Source organism: Polypterus senegalus, chromosome 5 (assembly GCF_016835505.1).
Source record: "Polypterus senegalus isolate Bchr_013 chromosome 5, ASM1683550v1, whole genome shotgun sequence".
Lineage (NCBI taxonomy): Eukaryota > Metazoa > Chordata > Cladistia > Polypteriformes > Polypteridae > Polypterus > Polypterus senegalus.
Genome location: NC_053158.1, coordinates 52,684,565 through 52,705,475, shown reverse-complemented (window position 1 = coordinate 52,705,475; position 20,911 = coordinate 52,684,565). Strand labels below are relative to the sequence as shown.

Here is a 20,911-nt window from a genome sequence, read left to right as displayed (position 1 = left end):
ATACACATCTATCTCTCTATCTCATATAATATATATACACACACATACATACACACACACTCACTCTTTGGGAGCGAGCAACTGTTGCTGGGGGTGCTAGAATCCATCAAGGAAGAAAAATGAAAACCATTATGTGTACAAAATCTTTATTTATCCATTCCTAAATAATAAAATGGGCAGGCTATTTCGTATCAGTGCAATACGCTGTTTGTTAAAACAGATGACTCCCGCTCTTACGTGCAAGTCTGCGTGGATATTATGAACTATCGTATCTGAATTAAATTTTAAATAGAAGGAATTTTTATTTAGTCGACAGAAATATCTTTGGTAGGAATGTAAGTTAAATGTAGGCATCATTGCATAAATTTTTCTTCACCATACAAATGTAAAGAGTAAATTCGCCTTACATTCCAACCAAAGATATTTGTGTCGACTAAATAGAACTTGAAAAGATATATTTTTTCAAATGTGATCGCAATTCAGATCGAGTTGACGCGCACTACATCGAGCACACGTGCTATTGTGGTTTCGCCTGCGTGCCTCAATAAGTCACCCTCCCCTCGCTCTTACTTTTTTACCGTTCATCTAATGATTACACTGAGTATGGCTTTATCAAAACAATCATTGATGGTGAAAAAAGTATCCATTATTCATAAAGCTTCAATTGGTGATTTGTCTTTCTACGTTAACAGCATATTTTTTCATACTTCTCAAACCAAGGGGATGCGAGGGTAAAATGAATCGGGAAGCGCTGATATATATGTATTTGTGTGTGTGTGTGTGTGTGTATATATATATATATATATATATATATATATATATATATATATATATATATATATATATATATATATATATATATATAAAATAAATAGTTTTACTGTGAAATAACGCAGAGTACGCAACACGTGTATCGCCCTAATTTTGGGGTCATCAGGCATACATACTCCGTGCATTCCCTCTCGGGAATTGAATCTCGGACGTCGGCGCTAGAGGCAAAGCCTCTACCATTGCGCCACGGTGTGTGGTTTGTCTATTTGAGAGTATGTAGATCGGGGTATATATATACTGTATATATACCCGCGCTTCGCAGCAGAGAAGTAGTGTGTTAAAGAAGTTATGAAAAAGAAAAGGGAACATTTTAAAAATAACATAACATGATTGTCAATATACAGTAATTGTTTTGTGAGTGTTGTTGAGTGTTGCTGTCATCAAGGATTTGATTATCATTATTTCTTTCAATCAGGTTCGTATTTGTAGGATGTGTTGTGTTCAAGTTACATTCCGTGTTTGTCAGTCGTTGTAAAGATAACCGGTTTCATTCATCGATTTGTTTCTTACTGCATCAATAAACCGCTCGTCTTCCTCTTTATCTGAGACGTGACACACTGCATGCACAGGTTTTTTTTTTACACTGTCTTCCTTTAGCGGGACATTGACTTTTTCCACCGTGTGCTTTGTTTCCGCAGTAGCTACACTTATGAATATGCTTGTATGTATCACACACTTCATATTTTTTTGCTGCCTTCTCAATTGTGTAATTCGGTTTTTGTTCAGCACTCTTTGGAACTGTTGCTTTTTGTCTGTGCACTGCATCATTTCACGTGAGCCGCTCAGTGTACATGCATCGAAGGTTCTCCGCTGTGCTAGTGCCATCTCGTGCGATATCCACGGCTGTATTTAATGTTGGCTAAGACCCGGCGCTTAAAAGTTTCTCTCGCAGTTTCGCCGAGTTTGTGCCAAACACCACCCTGACCATCTCATCTTCCTCTGCATAAGTACAGTCCTTCACCCGTGATTATTTAGCGGCAGTGTTTCTATTGGATTGCCGCTGACAATCGGCCTTATATGGGCAGGAACTAAATTACGTGGGAGGCGTAACTCCGCCTCCCACAGGCATCGAGCAGAAGTCTATTATAGTATATGGACGAAAAAATAGGTTCCAGTTATGACCATTACCGGTAGAATTTCGAAATGAAACCTGCCCAACTTTTGTAAGTAAGCTGTAAGGAATGAGCCTGCCAAATTTCAGCCTTCTACCTACACGGGAAGTTGGAGAATTAGTGATGAGTCAGTGAGTGAGTGAGTCAGTGAGGGCTTTGCCTTTTATTAGTATAGATATGTAGGTAGTAGGATAGTGTTTAAAAGTTTGCTATCGAGCATTTCATTGACAACAGAAAGGTAGCACTATTTACTGATTTCTATAAATTCTTCCAGCATCTCATTGGAAAAAATATGGCAATAGCAGCATACCGTTCTCTATAGCGGAGTAATTGAATCCTGTTAATGAGAAATATTTTTTTTTTCCCCACAGAGAAGTGTTTTTTTATTGAAAGTGTTGTGAATTTATTCTTCTTTAGGGTGTACAATTAATATTAGGTTAATCATGATTATTACAGGTGCAGCAAAAACTGGAAATTACTGCATTATAGTTAATACTCCAGCTTTATCAGAGATTGTTTTCCCAGTTGCAAAATGAGTGTTGTAACCAGTCAGAGACATCTCCTAAATGCAAGTGCATTTGCGAATCAGAGGCACGAACATCATATGACTAATTTTCGATAGCCATTCTAAATGCATGTTGGAGTATTATCCTTAACGGTATGTTTTTAAAAAGTGTGAATTTCTTTCTCCTGTGTTTGCTGCAGCCTCCAGAAAAAGAGAAACCTAAGTAATATTAAACCTGCACTGTCATTTTTGTTTTTTAATATTTTAGTACCAAAATAAAGAGAATAGTGCCTAATTTGGCATTGTTTTGTTTTTCAATAGAATGATGTTAATCACAAGTACTGCATAAACTGTTGCTGTGCTGAACTCAAAAATTTATTACCATCTAGAATTCAACCACACAGTCTAGTGTGTCAAGGAAAGCTAAGCAAGCAGCTAGTCCCAGTAATGTTAGGTCATATTAACGCATGTCTGTATACAGCAGGTCATTGAGAGCAAAATTAGGTATCCATAATCCTCAGTTTGTATTGTTTAAAAGGCAAAACTCCAATTAAAACTGTGTAGGTTTAAAAAATGATTCAACACACAGAGCAAGGCATATGCCAGAACCCATACTCGAAGCACATCCACCCCTGCACAAAACAAAGGTCGGGCAGAAATTTAAATGGGTCTAATGCAAGTGGCACTTTATGCAACCACAGCTGATTTGTGGTTGACTAGAACTATGGCTGAACATAACGGTTCATTATATTGATGAGGAATTTATGCTGAAAAGTAGATTCTTACAATCCGTATACATTTCTCAAGAACGGAGATGCAGCTGCTTATGGACTTAGTCGTCATGTCTGGCTGATTTGCAGGAAAAGCAGAAACTTTGCAAGATTATAACTGTGCAAATATTTTGATTGCTGTTTCTATCAGTGATTGAACATGACTCCAGTGCTTTGACCATAGGATATTCACTAATTGCTAAGAGTATCCTACTACATTTAAATGTAAATGCTGCCTACCATGGTTACTGTACTGTTGCATTATTGCTATATCTTATAATGTGCAAATAGTATGTATGCATATAGTGAATTTTAAGTATTTATGCAGTAGTTCTTTTTTTATTTGATAATGCCCTGTTTGTATTGTAGCACAATGCATAAATGACATGGGCAGCAGCATGTAGCAATGTATCACCATCTAAGTAATTATTGAAGTTGCTAAACATTGTTACGTTTAATTCTTTTACATAACTGAGACAGAGCTATCAGGTTGTGATTGCATTAACCTCTTAACATCGCTGTCATTTAAGATTTTATCTTCTTTGATAATACATACACACGATATTTTTGTTTTCTTGATACAGAAGACTCGCATTCAACATTCTATGATCTTTGATTGGGTCGTGGTAGTGATGGAAGGTGTGATGATGCTGGTCCCTTACAGACTCACACTTCCAATATGAGAGTCTGCTGAACCAACACTGTCAATAGTTATGACTGAGATGACAAATGAGGACCATTCTCTGATGATGCCAGAGGATTGTGGAAAAAGTGCCCAAGTGCTTTTTTTAAAAAAAAAAAAAAAAAGAAAAAAACAGTGAACACAAAAGTAAAACCAAAAAAAAAGTGTCAGTTGTGCAGTGTTCTAATAAAAAAACAGTACATATATAAATCCATAAATAAATGAATCCGTTGAAAATCCGAGGTTTAAATGCAGACTAACTCCTCCTGATCTCAGTCCACCTCCTTCTCCCCGGCTCACCCATTACTTGCGTACCTGGCGGAGACTCTGCAGCCACAAGCTCCTTTCTTCTGACCCCTGTTTTAGCTGCCTCCGGACACCATAGCCAGACAGTCTGAGGTCGGCCCTCCTTCCTTCTTTCTTCGTGCTCACTTGGTTGCACCTCAGAATCCGAGGGAGGGCACCTGCATTGCTCGCCACACTCCACCCGAATATTCAGTGGGGTGAACTAGTCCCTAGAGCACCACAGCCAACACTCCTTCGCAGGGCCCCAGCTCATTCTGCCTCCTCCTTCCAGGTGGCCAGATCGTCCTTCCCAAGCCTGCCTTTCATGTCCTTCAACCTCCTTCACCCCAACTACTTCAATTAACTCCCCGTGGTCATGCAATCGCGCCCACGGAGAGTGACATGGCTTTATGGATTTGAATCCTGGCCTTTTTTTTTTATTGAAGCCATGGACCTGCTATACCACAGAAGGTTTTCTAAGCATATGTTTGGGAGTGTTTTACTTAAATTTTAATAATTGAGTATCACAAACTTTAATGTATTCAGGTCAGGTTGGGGAGCATGCACTGGTACAGTGTGTTGTCGCACCCACCACATGACGGAACTCCTTGGGATCCTGGTTGGCAACCCCCCAAGGTAGGCACAAGGTCCAGTTCCACCTTCTGGAAATTAGCATGTATCTGCTGCAGCCAACTGTTGCGTGCATGTCTACTTGGCCTAGTCCAGCCACTCGGGTCCTCAACAATAAGAATCCTGTGAACCGGATCACCTTCAGGAAATTGTGCTACATAGCCATAGGTGCAGTAACTGACATTCCATCACAATGCAGGTAATGTGCCTCAGTTGGGACTCAATGAGCAACCACTCATTCAACACAAAGAAAACCATCCATCCATTATCCAACCCACTATATCCTAACACAGGGTCACGGAGGTTTGCTGGAGCCAATTCCGGCCAACACAGGGCGCAAGGCAGGAAAAAACCCCGGGCAGGACGCCAGACCATTGCAGGGCACACACACACACACCCATACACCAAGCACACACGAGGGACAATTTAGGATCACCAATGCACCTAACCTGCATGTCTTTGGACCATGGGAGGAAAGCCACGCAGACATGGGGAGAACATGCAAACTCCACGCAGGGAGGACCCGGGAAACGAATGCAGGTCTCCTTACTGCAAAGCAGCATTTGCTGCAACTGTGCCGTCCAACAAAGAAAACCAGCGGTGCCCAAGGACACCATACCGAAGGAGTCCAGTCTTCATCTCTGGTCACTGGATAGTGTCCATCTTGCAACCATATAGCAAAAGAGGAAGCACCAGTAAAGACTGGTTGCAAAGATATGGGAGCGCTACCTACTCCTTTCCAGTGACCTCATGACTGCCCCCCCGCTTTCCCAGACTGTCTGTTGACTTCATAAGAAGAGTCACCAGAGACATGAATGTCACTGCTGAGGTAAGTAAAAGTCTTGATAAAGTCAACACTCTCTCTGCAGACAGACACAATGATGATGGCTGTGCTCAGCAGGTCATAAAAGGCATGGATTATGGTTTTTAATTAGGACACTTGCATGCCCAGATGCTCAGTCCCTCGAGATCCCCGAACAGAGCCTCCATTGACTCTGCGAACATCTCAGCATTGTCGGCAGAGTCGAGATCAGTTATTCTCTCTTTGCCAAACAGATGCCCCGCAGCTGCCGAACCCAACAACACTGCCCAACACCCAGTCCATGCAAGCTTTGAACAGAGTAGGAGCAAGAACGGGGAATAACACTCCTCTCAGTGCCAGGTAAGTCCTTAGTATTGCGCCTGAGAAGTCTACCATCGACTACAACTTAGCACTGAGGTTTCTCATGGAGCACAAGCGTGAATATCAGTTTCTTTGCAGCCTTTGTTGATCTTTGTAAAGCGTTCAACTCGGTTGATCGCACTGTCCTGTGGAACATCCTGAGACAGTGGGATTCCCTCAAAGTTGCTGGGTATCATGGCTGGCCTGTACACTATTACTGTGAGTGTTGTGCAGAGTGGAGGCAGAACCACTGCATTTTTCCCTAGTTGATTCTACGGTTTGCCAGGGTTGTTTTCTTGCTCCTACTCTCTGTATTAAACAGCGTATACTATTTAAGTTATTTTGTTTAAAAAAAAATGAATGTATGCAATTATACACGTTTATACATTTAATCATACACATTTACAGTTTTTAAGTGGTTCCATCCTAAATGAAATTTAAATTATATATTACAAATAGAGAATACAATAAATGTAGCTGGCAGCACAATATGTATGTAGCATTCTAAACCTCCTTGGCGTTAAGACCCGTGTGCCACTTCGGCAACTGTATAGACACGTCTTGCGTAAGCGTTAGACCCGAGGATAACTTGGGCTGTAAAAGTGCCAACGTTGGTGCTGAGAGTTGCTCAGGAAACAATATAGGCGTTTCATGTGTCAGCGATAGTCTGGAGTATTACCCTTGTAATGGTATAGACATGTCTTGTCCTAGCTTCATAATGGCATCTTATGTTTTTTAGCAGCACAGGTGCTGAACACTCTTGATGATGAGACGAGCAGTAATGACAAAGTGAAATTGAAATGGACAGTGAAATAGAACGTGTTTTGGATGAATCCAAAAGTGACGCTCCTGTCAATTGCACATGTACAGTGTGCTCTCCAAAAGCTGGTAAGCCTGGAAGGAAACTTTACAAGAAATCACGCTTCTGATGCCTCGACTGTGACATTGGATTATGCATTTTATTTGTATTTCAAGATAAACCACACACGGCACATTTTGACAGTATATACAGTTAGGTATTGGAATTATTTTTGTTTTTCATTATTATTTGTATCATTATTTCTTCACTTCTAACTTTATACTTTTAGTGTTTTGCAATAGAAAGATGGTATTTAATAAATGCCTTTTTTCATGTCAAAAAATGCAACACTTTTTTTTTAAAAAATGTTATGCTAAAGAGGTTGATCACAATCACAAATTATGTTAATTGGCAATAATAACATTTATTTTGAGCAGTTGCACACCTCTGCGGTTCATAGTACTTAATAGTTTCTGGATTATTGGTTTTGCCGCTTAACGTTTGTTACACGACACAGGAAGGTTTAAACTTGTTAGGGATTCTACTTGGTGAACACATTCCTACAAAATAGCTTAGCAGACCTGCCTTAATTTGTTCCTTTGCATTAATCTCCCTGTATGTGCCTGTGTTTTGGTCCTTATTTTAGGGAAGAGGATCCAGACTACAAGAGCAAAAGCAGAAATATTGAGGTATGTGAAAATCCTGCCACCAAGCTTTGTGTTAAATATTTGCTTGGTGGTGTAACAATTAAGAGAGTAGAATACACATTAGGATTTCTTTTTATGAGCTCATCTCAAAAGATTAGTGGAACTGCATGATACAGGTCAAATCCCATTATAGTGAATACTGAAATAATATTTTCAGATTAATGAACACTTTTTGTTGGCCAGGACAAATGATCATGTAACATCATGTTAAATGGATTTTGTTTTATGTACATTTCAGTATAACGCATGTTTTTTGACCAAAAATGGCTACTGAAGAAGATAATGCTGTGCCTACGTTTTTCGTGAGTCTCATGAAACCTGCAACGGACTGTCTCTTTCTGGCAGTCTGTTGCAAAATTTCCTGCAAATTTCAGCAAAGTTGAACATGAGTGTAGGCAAGACGTCATATAAATAAGCAAATTCTGAGTCAGTGCTCCACTGAGTGTTCGCGTTTTTGTGAGTAGTTGTCATGTGTTGATACTGTATTGTTTGAGTTTCATGAATAAAAAAAGTGTGAAACAGCATTGGTTTACACTGAAAGAAAAATAAACAATCCTGGAAAAAGCTGACGCCGGAAAATGTTGAAAAATGACGTGGTGAAAGCATTCAGACTTGCATCTATAACGCTGTTAACGATTTTGAAGGATCAAAAAATTGAAGACAAAAGTTAAAGATTGGGCGTTGGGACTTGAAGATAAAAATCAGAAGCGTATTTTCTATTTCTATTTTTTAGTTTTAAAGTGCTTTTTTTTTTATTTTTTTTTATTAAAATACATGTATTGTCAAGCTTGGGTCACAGACTTAGCTGCATGAGGGACAGACAGGTGAGTCCAGGAATGGTGTTAGATATTACACGGTAAGATGCAGCTGTGGAGCTATCCTTGTGCCTCCATTGTTAGAGACGATGAATCTCCGGCAACCCAGTTCACAATATACATATTTTTCTTCATTCTTTAAAACAATTTCCGTTATAACTAAATATTTTTATGGTCCCATGTTGTTCCCGACTTTTGTTTACTTCATTTTTTTTACAAGTGGAGCACCTGAAGTTTTGCCTTTTTGTGAAGTGTCTCGGTATTCTCTCACTATACCATGACTGTGCTGGCTCATCCAGTCACAAAGGAGCTCTGTATGGCAATGTTCAGAAAAGGTAAAGGATTGCTGTTATATTGGACAGAAATTAATTTCCTTCGGAAATTTATTGACCCAAAATTTTTAATCGGCCTGGATGTGTTCCCAGAAGTGTGTGTTAGCAGGAAACAAAATTATTAAATTGTGGCATGTAGGGAGATTTGGAATATTGTAAAGGTGATGAACATTTTGAGTATCATATTTATTTGGATATGGATTTGCAATCCTATTAGTATAATATTAAGTGCCTCCTACGTTTTGCAGTTTAATGTTCGTGTAATAAAATTGTATTCAGTTGTAAATCTGGAATCCTACTGTTTCATTATCAGCAAAATATATTTTCATTTTAGCTGTAAGGGTTAATTGCAATACCAAACAGGTATTACATTCATGGTAATTTCACTTGCCTGCTAGTTGTGTTAGTACCCTGCTTGGTTTGTGAGTCAGTTTTGATTATTGTTGACTATTCAAGGTTTGAACAATTTAAACAGCAGTATACAGTTCTTGGTTGTCTATGTAAATAGTCTTGTAGCATTTGACATCTCTGGCTTTTGATAAATTTGTGTGTGAAGCTATGTGGCAGTCATTGGAGATCACAATTCTGATAAATTTAGGTTGTGTTCTAACATTAACCAGACCTAAATGCTGAGAAGGATCTTTGTTCTAAAGGGAATTTAGAAAAGCAACTTCTTTATTGCATATTTCTTTTAAAGTTAAGGTGCATGTTAACTTAGTAGGTAGTGGCTTTACAATCTGCTTACATATTTCTTTAATTGCAAGAAATACAAAAATGTGTTTCCAGTAATGGCACAAAAATGTATATTTACAATTTTGGTCTGAATTTATTTTGGTGTGGGAACCTCACACTCATCTTGTATTTCCCCCAAACGTAAGCTTTGAGGAAAGATTGCAGAGATATGTTTGAAAGGTATTTCAAAGCTACTATATCTCTTTTATATATATTTCTCTTCTGGTTTGTCCTGCTTCCTCTTCAAACGCGGTCCCGCCCACACGGTATTTTTCGATTCCTATTTGTCCTCTTCCAAACCCTTCCCCATGCTGCCTGTGGCCTCCCATACACCCCCACACCGCTTTTCTCGAGTACTATTCCTCCTTTGGACTACTGCGTTCCCCGCTGCTCTCTCATGACCCCATTGGTGTCACGTCCCCGCCCGATATTTACATAGACATAGAATTACTAGACACCACATGACCAGCAGCATCGTACGTCAATGTCGCCGCCATATTGCGAGTGGCACTGCTGTGGAGTGAAGTAATGAATAATGTGCTGCTTGGGATTGTACAAACTGCTGTATGCTCCAGACCAGATCCCGGGAGATTACATTTAATAGGTATGGCTGAACAATTGTTTTAGTTATATTTGGCCATTACAAAATCCTGTTTTATAATCTTAGCACTGAAGGTCACCTTACAATAAAATTAAACAACTTTAGTAATATTAAAAACAAGAGAATGATAAATCAAAAATCAATAATTAGCAAACAAACAAAAATAACTGGCAGTAACAGTGCAAAATTCACAATTGGTATGCCAGTTTGAAAAGATTTGAGGGCGGTTTTAAAATGTGTTATTGAATCGAGCTGATGTATATGAGAAGGAAGAGAATTATCGAGTTGAGGAGCACTATGAGAGATGCTCGAGCTCCCATAGAACAGAGTCTGATGTGTGGTACAGAAAGTAGAGCTGCAGATGAGCATCTGAGTGAGCGAGAGGGAGTGTCAGTCTGGAGGAGATCAGTGAAGTTGTGGAGAGCTTTAAATGTTAAGAGCAGTATTTTGCATTGTATTCAGTAGTTAACAGGGAGCTAGTAACATTGAGAGAGAATAGGTGTAATGTGTTCAGTGGATTTAGAACAAGTTATTATCCTGGCAGCATAATTTTGAAGAAGTTGTTAGCTATGGATAAGGTTTTGTGGGATGCCAGATAGAATAGCATTACAGTAATATGTGAGGGGACTAGGGCATTAACCAATACTTCAGTACAGTGCTGCGTAAGAACAGGACGTTCTAGAAATGTTTTGGAGATGTGAAGGCAGTCCGAGAAATGTTACTTATATGGAAGGAATTATTTAATAATAATAATCATTTAATAATTGCCATTATTAGTGTATAAATGGATATAAATAATTGCATGTAAAAGATTTGCCAAAATCTGTTGTATGTAAACGATATTGTTTTTTCATCAGAAAACCCGGTTTACACGTCTACCTGTATTAGTTTAAATGGCACTTTTGCCACTCGCAGTAGGTTGGACGTGCTGACGTATCGTGTCGACTGGGCAACAAAGTGAATGCAGTGTCTTACCTATATATGTCTATGGATATCTAGCCTGACCGCGTGACCTTTCACTTCGGCCATGTCTGCTCCTGGAAGTCTTTTCCGTAGCCTGCTACAGGAAGGTACTTTCTCGACCATTGGCATTGGTTTTGCTCCTTGCTATTTTCGTTATACTGCGACGGTTGTTTCCTAAGCCTTTGTTATAAAATGAACGACAGTATCTTCTCTCTGTCGATGGGTTTTTGTACAACGTCATCTGTATTCCAGGATCCGGCAGCTGCCAGTTCCTATCAGTGGGTTATTTCTTGACAAAAACTGCTGACAAAGGCAATACGCTCTCACTACGACATAGGGCAGTAGATTTTGTTGCATCACATTGGGACAGATTTGGAGACGTTCTTCCTGTTCTTTCCAACGCAAGTCGAGTTATCACAAGAAGTCAGGAGAACTATCAATACGTGGCAGCTTCTGGAGTTTATGGTGGTGAAGCTGAAATTCAAGCTGTTTCCGAGATTAGATCTTTCAACTCATTATCTGTCGTCTCCAGCAAAACACCTATTCACAACTGCGTCTTTCAAGAAGTATTTCTTTCTTCTTGATTTCTGAATTCCTTTTTTCTCCGTTTTCTGTTCCTATTCTTACACCGCCGTATGCTACGGGGCATCGGCTATAAAAATATATTTGACTATACAAGTTTTTAAAATAGTTAAGGCGATGGTGTGACACAGTAACAGAATTGGACTCCTTACTGAAGGTTCCTGTTATGCTGCTAATGTTTAAAGTGCTAGCCATTTTTTATAAACACAGAAAATGGTGCAGTTAAGTGTCTGGCTGGATGAAGTATTAACTGTCAATTACAGTTACAGTAATCTTCATTTTTATAAATTTTATAATTTTGTTCTCTGATGTAGCAAATTGCCTATTTAAAGCAAATTATTAATGTTGGAAGGGTAGAACTTGTTTTTGGGGGATCGCTTCCTTTTTACCTTAAGGTAAGTTGATGCAATAACAATTTAAACTTTTTTGAGAATTGACTGTAAGCTCATAGTGTGTGAGGGATTTTTTTTGTTCTTTGGGATATTAGAAACTTGGCCTTTTATGATTGCCACTTTTATCCCTTTGAGAATGTCTGTCTATTTCTCAACTAATTGCACAATTTGCTCATACTTTGAGAATGCGATGATATGACCAATCTGCTGTCAGTTCCAACTGTTTTACAATTAAATTTCATATATTTTGTGAGTTTATTAACTCTTTAGTAAAGTGCCATACGTAGATTTTTCATCCCTCCGTCAAGTGAAGGCTTTGCATTTATCCTCTGACTGTTTATTAAAGTTGCTACAGTTGTTTTATCTGATCCTCCATTCTAATTTCTAACCAGTTCATTATAATGGAGAGTTTCTGCCTGTCCTGGGCTTACAAATCAGTCCACGGCAGTTAAACAACTATCTGCTCCATGTGTCCATTCCAAGACAGTTTATTTAGTCTTTGAAAACTTCCACATTGGCAAGTTATTTGTGTTCAGTCGATAATGCTTTGAAGCATGTGGCCATTCTCAACAATAATATGCGTAAAGTTAATGGATGTGCGTAATTGCAGTGGTGTTCAGTTAGGGGTTTATTAAATTGCTGAAGTCTTGATTGAAGATGAAGTGGCAAACACTACATTTTTGTTGGTCACTGTGTTTTTGAAGCCAAAAAGTGTATGTTAGTATTTTTTCTGAATTACTATTGTATTAGACAGGATGATACTATAAACAAATCTAAATGTATAGTGCAGATGTGACTCTGAGTTTGTGGTGACTTTGTCAGATTTATTTGCATCTTCGTGCTAAAAATACAATGTGGTTAAATAGATGAGGAATGTATTCCTGTTTCAGGATTGTGAGAGAAACTTGTTTATGCTTCAGACTTAAGAGTAATACTGAACTTATTGTTCATACATTGTATGAGTCACAAGATTTTTGGCTTAACCGTTTTAGTAAAAAATGATAGTGGCATTATAATTTCTTTGTCGAATTTTGTGTTTGGACAGTCTACATCGCCACACAGCAACATGCCAACCCAGATAAAGGAATAAAAGTCCAACATTTTGTTTGACATTTAAATTTTGCAAGCCCGGTTGAGTTTACACTTGAGGTCATAGTTAAGCTTCATGTACAATCAAGGCAATATGTTGTGGTTATGGTGTACTAATGTAAATGTGATATCCGTATTTTTCTTGTTAATAGCACAATACTACAGACATCTCTCTATTATTAAAAAAAAAAAAAAAAAAACTTGCGATGAGACGTGATCTTTTGAAGACAGATCAGAGAGACCGAGTCACTTTCACATCCCTTGAGACAGGTAAGTCACATCATACTTACAACCTTTTGGAAGCAGGTCCCATGATACACATGCAGAGCAGGTTAGAGATAATGGAAGTAGGAAAATTTGTAAGTCTCAAGAAAATGAGAGTAAAGATCACATTAGCGCAAACACAAAATATTACTCGGTGAAATAACGGAACAGTGAAAAGAGATCGAATAGTGTTTTAGGATGTCTGGGGGAGAAGAGAGACAAGGCAGTGACTTTAAAACGTTCGAAGCACAGAACGAAATGCAGATCACCCGGCAAGGGAGCAGCAGCAAGCCAGCTGATCAAAGATCAAAGAGGAGGTTAAAACAAAAACTGTTATTTGATTCCCATTGTATCACCGTTTTAAAAGGGGTTTCAGAGGAGTGAACATGTCTCCTTGGTGTGTTCAGCCCCCCTCTTCACAATGGCCTGTAGCCGTAGAGTAAAGATAGCATTAGCGCAAACAAGCAGAAAATATTACTCTGTGAAATAACGGAACAGTATTACTCTGTGAAATAACAGAACAGCGAAAAGACATTGAATAATGTTTGAGGATGTCTGGGGAAGAAGAGAGACCACACAGTGACTTTAAAATGTTTGAAGCGCCACATGAAATGCAGATCACGGTGCACAGGAGCAGCAGCAAGCCAGCAGTTGATCGAGCAAAATGGTGGTTACAAAAACAACTGTTTTTGATTTCCATTGTTTCACCGTTAGAGGGGTTTCGGAGGAGTGACCGTGTCTCCTTGGGGTGTGTTCAGACCCCCTCTTTGCAAAGGTGTGTAAGGCATGCTGGTCCGGGGGAAGGGGTAGGTAAGCGAAGTGCAGATCACATGGCATGGTAGCAGCAATAATCCAGCAGCTGAACGACCAACGAGTAGATTTAAAAAAAAAAAAAAAAAAAGGAATTTGTTTCCCATTGTATCACCGTTTTGCAGGAGCGGCTGCGTCTCCTTGGGGTGGGTAAAGCCCCCCTCTTCACAACGGAGCGTAGCGCTTGGTGGTGGTGGGGGGGTCAAAATGGGTTGATGAGCAAAACCCCCTAGTTAATTTAAAGAAAATAATTGCTTATAAGTAGCTGATAGCTGATTTTGATATGTGAGCAATTTGTTTATGCCTTTTTCACTTTGGTCTAATAATTCCAGCTGGCTTGTTAGTATCGTGATTGATACTTTGACTATAAATGCTGACTTCAAGTTATTCTGAAATGCAAATTCAGATATGCAATTTTCACGAGCATGGTGACAAAAACTAAGGCACTGGGAAGTCTGTCTATAATGAATCTTGGGGTTCGTGTACAGTTTGAAGCTATGGTGAGTTAAGGTAAAAGGGTTAGTTTGCTACTATGACAAAGAACGGACAGAAATTCTGGTTTGCTTAACAGCAGTACATTATGATGCTGCAGTATTGCCTTCAGATATGTGGGCAGTAACGTGGTTGTAGTTCTAAAATGTAGCTGATTTTTGGAACGTGCATACACGCACAGTAGACTGCTTCAAGATGTGCATAACAGTTACTGTAGACAATCTGTGACGTCTGTAAAACCAGGGGCATTTCTTTGATTAACAACTTGGGGGACCAGTAGCATTGCTGAAATGCTGTGATTAGTGCTAAGACATATACAGCCGGTGTACTGAGTACTGAAGTGCAGTTCATTTTATATTGCACTAGCAAACCCGCGGCGTACCATACGCCGCATAATCAGGCCAGTTTTTTAATGATTTTTAAGCACAAGGAGAAAATTAACATTTGAAAAATCGGTAATGTAATAAATCAGCAAGAAAAACTGATGCACGGAACGAACCAACACACAATTGTCTGTGACTGAAAACTGGCGGACCACAATTGCGCCTTCTCCTGCCAGACGGAGGGATGGGGGTGCGCTCAGGTGCGGAGTGTGGAACGGGAGGAGAGGAGAAAGACGTCCATTCAGCTCCCTCCGTCCTGCTAGTCTGCTGATTTCTCGTTCAGTATGCACTGCCCGCTCATGTGCCCACCTCCAACTTGTCACTTGAGTCGTTGTTGTCTTTACACAGTCCAGATGCACCTGTGACTCACGTAGACGTTTTATTGCTTTGTGCGGTTTTGGCTGCTTTTCTTTATATAATTCACCAAGACACCCGACCACGGTAGTAGTGAGGTGGGAGGGGGGTGTGTACAAAGGGTAGGGACATAACCAGTGGGAGCGTATGAGTCGCACTTAGTGGGAATTCCACGGTTTGCAGCCTGAATGGAGTTCAACCGCTTACCCACTCCTCTGTGCCGGGTAGACACACGCTCAATCTCATGCATAATTATTTATTGAATGCTCGGCACTTCTGGAAAGACACGGTTGTCTAAAACGGGGGTTGGTGTGAGAATACAACAGTAAGTGAATGAAAAGATGGAACTCTGGAGAGAGCAAAATGCAACACAATAGTGAAGCTGCGGCATAACAAACGCCGCATAATTATTTATTGATGGTTGAACACTTCTGGAAAAACACAGTTGTCTAAAAGGAGAGGGTTTGAGGATGCAACAGAAAGTGAATGAAAAGATGGAACTCTGGAGAGAGCAACATATAATTGTCCATGAGTCAAGAAGACGCATGTTTGTCGCGGAAGCGAATTGCTGTATGTAGCGTGTAAAACAGTTTGCTATGGTGCACGAGGTCGTGCGTCGTAACCGAAAACTCGGTTTGTAAAGACTGCTTACTTCGTTGTGTTTTAACCTCAGTTGTGAAGGATTGTTTTAAGGATCCCATGGGATACCCCTCGCAAACCGTTTTACACGCTGCATATGGCGACTCACCTCCGCGAAAAACATGCCTATATTAACAGTCAAGGTGGCTCGGAGGTACATGAGGCCGCTGCGACAGACGAATATAAATGACACTGTTCTTTGTGTCGTCACGTCTGAATTGGTGGGCGTGGCTCTGCGAGTTGTCGTCGTATCCAATGGTCTTGGAGTTGGTGGTCGTGGCTCCTCCCTGCGTGCGCCATAGGTGTCTTACTTGTCGGCGGCTTAGTGAATCCACGCCCCTTCCGGTGTGTTTTCCATGGGTGTCTTGCCTTGGTGAATTATATATATAGATAATGGGCTTGGCAGGCTTGTGTGATAGCAGCTCATACAGAATTAAATACTGAAGATGAATGCCTTGATTTCTCCTCTCATACACCTGTACGATTTTACTTGTGCAAGCATTGATATGGAGCATATCCCTGCTGCCTTGAAATGAACTGTCATTTTATTTATTTGTTTGTTTGTTTTGTGCATGAACTTTTACTAAATATATTAGATGTATGCTTCACCTCTGGACTTCATTTTGGAATTGTGACATTGTTGTTTCTATTTCAATATAATTTAGGTTTCAACCGAATGCAACAAGGACTAATGACAATGCTGACTACATTCAGATAAATTTTTTTGACATACATACAGAAGGGATACATCTTTGTTGATAACAGATGTCCTAAAATAGAAAAAATGGATGATCCCTTATGTCTTCCACATTTTCTTTCAGCAAATTACTCTTTTTTTTTTCCCTTCATTTTGTGTTTAGCATAGTATTCACATGTATGCAGAGATTTTAAGTGCACAAACTATGAAGGCTTTTGGCCTGTGGGTGTGTGCATCATTGAGCTAGTGCAGACCTGGCAGTATTCTCTGCCTTCCTATGCAGTGACCATATAATTTTAAAATTTGTCATAAAAAATTGAAATGCAATACCTTGCATTTTTTTTAGCCTTTATTGGTGTTACTAATGGTGAAGCTGATGCATCCCTTGTTGTGACATCTGAAGGCTGATTAGTATATCTTGCTGCTGAGAAATAGGTTGAAGCTTGGATAATGTATGGTAATGCTTCAGACTTCTTTTTGGCCAGTCAGTACTTGCCATTTGTTTTTCAACCATAAGCCCAGTCGGTGATGACTCCCTTCTAGTGTTCTGCGGTACTGAAATACCCAAATTTTAAAATGATACAGAACCAGAATTTTTTATTTATTTATTTTTTTAAACTGGAAGTCAATATTGGCTTTTCTCTCAAGCACCACCCTCCCATTCTTCCTCAACACTGACAAGTAGTACAGCTGAAGAAAAACGTCCTTTTTGTAGATTCACAAAATGAAACTACACACATCAATGTGATTGGAACTCGATGGGGACAAGTTACTTTGATGTGATCTGGAATTCTCAGCTATCAAGAGGGAATCGGTGCATAGTGCGGCCTACCAGGGAGGCGAGCATTTGTGTGATGTACCAGGGAGTAAGGAGGGGGTTTGGTTTGGGTGTTTGAAATATCAGTTATTTGCTTCAGATACTGAAGTCGAAAATCCAACAGTACTCCCATCCCTACTAACTTGTTTTGCTCATCTAACACTGTACAATATTTGGGTCTAATAGTGTACTTTGGTTAATGTAATTTTTCCTGTACTTTCACAGAGTTGTTTGGGCTGGCTCATATTCCTTCTGTTGACCTGTCTTGGTGGTTCTTTTACTTTTACATCTGTGTATGGTATGGGCTTAGTTCATGTTTTGCAGTGTTGATGCTGTGGTGTAGTAGAACTGTTTAAGCTTTGACCTGTACTAGTTGGTTCAGCTTCTGAAGAGATGCATATTGATCACAGGTTTTTATTTTAATAGATTTTGTCAAGTGTGTTTTTAAATAAACCAATTGTTTAATTCACCAACTAGTTTTCCTGCTGCTGTGCATTTAGATTGTAGTTTCAAAATTAATTTGCCCAGGAAATATAGGCAAATATACTAATAGGAAGGTTGTTGCACTATGTACAGAAAAAGTAGTATCTTGGTATTTAGCTTGCATCCAAAAATTCTGGTATTGTATGTTTCTACAATTTTTAGTTTTGAAGTAACAAACAAATTTTGTGTTTTTGGTTGATTTATAGTGTAAAACTATTTGCAGGACAGAACGCATTGGTATGTTGTTTGATAACATTGTGTAGCAGGTAAGTGTGCTTTTAAATTGTGCAACTTATCACACACAGTGTGGCAGAGTTCTTGTTTAAGTAAACACATTAGGCCAAAAACAGAAAGCCATCAAGGTGTGCATTCTCCTGTGTGTTGTGGACCACAATGGGGCATACAGCTCCGCAAACCCTGGACACAACAGACACGGAAAACACACAATGCCTTCCCCCATTTCCCCCCAGTACAGCACAGTTCACAAGCACAAACACAGCACAATACAACACAGTCCTTCTTTCTTCCTCTCTCTTTAGTCTCTCTTCAGCCTCCACCCCTCCTCGCAAGCTTTGTCCTCCACCTCCTGACTGTGGATCCTCAACTGGAACGAAGCAATTTCTTTTATCGTGCACCAGGAAGTACTTCAGGTGTTCCTTGACCGTCTGGCAGCACTTCCGGGTGTGGCAGAAGTGGTGCCACAAAGGGCTCCGCTGTGTCTGCAGCACCCACTGGCGGCACACACGGTGGCGAACAGGGCTGCTCCAACTCACACTGCTGGCATGCCCTGCAGGGATCCGTGATGCTGTAGCAACCCAGGGAGGCTGCCCTCTAGTGTTCTGGGGAAGATAAAGCCACAAACATGCTCTCTCCCTTGGTCCTTTCACCCAGTTGATGCCCTGCCCAGGTAAAGGCTCTGGCCATCCTTCACATTGTGCTATGCATGTGTTTATTAGCTTTTTATTAGTTTTGATAATATGTAAAATAACCAGTCCAAGCAAGTGTGTTTAAAGAGTTTAAAGATTAGCATCTGTTTTCTTTGTTCTTGGTCAAAGTTTAATAACAAAGTAACACTGTGTCTTGATTCTTCAATGCCTTAAGCCTATTACATTTCTTATGAATTTTAATGAGACCTTTCAGCTTAAGAATATTCTTTTAAACAAAAAGAATATGGTAAAAAAGGAATTACAAAGTGAAGTGATTTTCTTAAAAACTGTGATAAATATTTTAACTGTAGTATTAAGTTTTAGAATTTAAGAAACAAGCCTGAAGTTGTGCTTTACCAGTAACACTAAGAGCTAAAACCAGTCAGTGTATTACATTTGTTGCAAAGATTCATGTTGTATATTTTCCTGAATGCTACACATCATTATAAATCAAAGCTGTGAAATTACGTTCCTTGTTGTTGTGTTTTATTCTTTTCCTTGAGGTGCAACATAATTCTTGCATTTAGTATTTGGTCCAGAGTGGTTAACTGGCATTCTATACACAAAGCAAATATTGTGCTTCGCTACATACATACATACATATATACATACATACACACGCACGCACGCGCGCACACACACATATCTATGACTCAAAATAACAATTCTTCCACTGTATTTTTCATACCCATAATTATACTCAAGTTCAACTTCTCATATGGAGTAGAGCTTAGAAGTCAGCTGTGAAATCTCATGCTGGTCGGGTGATGGAATAATGAGTTGAAATACTCAAAATGTAATATTAATGTGTATATTAATGTATGTACCTGTGTGTATGTAAGCTTATTTTTGAAAGGTAAAAGAATGTTCTTGTTAGTAAACTTGCAATAAGTTATTTTTGTAATTAGAGACATCCCATTAAAAAAGTGTAGTTTAGTTGAAATTATCGTCCATTTTTAATTCTAGCTTTATTTGTGCCAACACATTTTTAATACTGGTATCAGTAGCATATTAATCATGGGACTTTGTACTAGATTGTGCTTTTTAGAAATTTTTTGGCTTTTGATATGTGAATAAGCAATATCTTGTTTCCTGTGTTAATTGTATGTGGCAGCCAAGCTATTTCACTGTTTTGTAGAACAGTCTTCATTTCCTTTGGAAGCCTGGAGTGCTTAAATGCTGGGTTGATTAAAAGCAAGGCAGAAATGAAAACCTTGCAAGTCTTTTAGGTTATGATTTTCTTTGAAATAATAAGTTGATTAATCTCTTTGATATTTGTGAATATTATCTAACTATAGTCTGAGGCAATGTACCCCAGAAAAAAATGCATGTTGTGTAAAGTTGTGGCTTCTGAAAGCAACTTCTCCCAACCATCCAAGAACAGTTTGGTGACGAACAATGCCTTTTCCAGCATGATGGAGCATCATGCCATAAGGCAAAAGTGATAACTAAGTGGTTTGGGAACAAAACATCGAAATTTTGGGTCCATAGCGCCAGGAAAATACCCAGACCTTAAACCCATTGAGAACTTATGGTTAATCTTTAAGAAGCAGGTGGACAAACAAAAAACACAAATTCTGACAAACTGCAAGCATTAATTATGCATGAGTGGGCAGCCATCAGTCAGGTTTTGGCCCAGAAGTTGATTGACAGCATACCAGGGCGAATTGCAGAGATTTTGAAAAAGGGCCAACACTGCACATATTGACTGTTCCCATAAAGTTAATGTAATTGTTAATAAAAACCTTTTGAAACTTATGAAATACTTGTAATTATGTTTCAGTATACAGTGGAACCTCAGATTGCGCGCATAATTCGTTCCGGAAACGTGCTTGTAATCCAAAGCACTCATATATCAAAGCGAATTTCCCCATAATAAATAAATTAATTGAAACTCAGATAATTTTGTTTTGCAGCCCACAAAATATTTATATAAAAATGATTAATACAATAATTTTGCGACTTTAACAAGGAAACCTCTCCAATGACAGTTGTTTTGCCTGAAGAGTCACTTCATTTTATTTTTAGTAGTTAATTGCATGCTTCCTCTTCTGACT

At 39.2% G+C, this 20,911-nt stretch overlaps 1 protein-coding gene across 11 annotated transcripts in view; it reads left to right on the top strand.

Annotated features, from left to right (window-relative positions):
• ncoa2 (nuclear receptor coactivator 2) overlaps window positions 1–20,911 on the top strand; it is a 297,572-nt gene that overhangs the window by 5,711 nt on the left and 270,950 nt on the right. For 5 of the 11 annotated variants that reach the window (XM_039754635.1, XM_039754631.1, XM_039754634.1 and 2 more), the window contains exons 1-3: window positions 5,303–5,977; window positions 6,717–6,865; window positions 7,423–7,465. The exons of 2 other annotated variants lie outside the window; for them this stretch is intronic. The gene's annotated coding sequence lies outside the window, so the exon portion shown is untranslated. Of the gene's footprint in view, window positions 1–5,302; window positions 5,978–6,716; window positions 6,866–7,422; window positions 7,466–20,911 lie in introns of those variants that run through there. 4 more of the 11 variants (XM_039754626.1, XM_039754629.1, XM_039754628.1 and 1 more) reach the window with 4 other exon arrangements.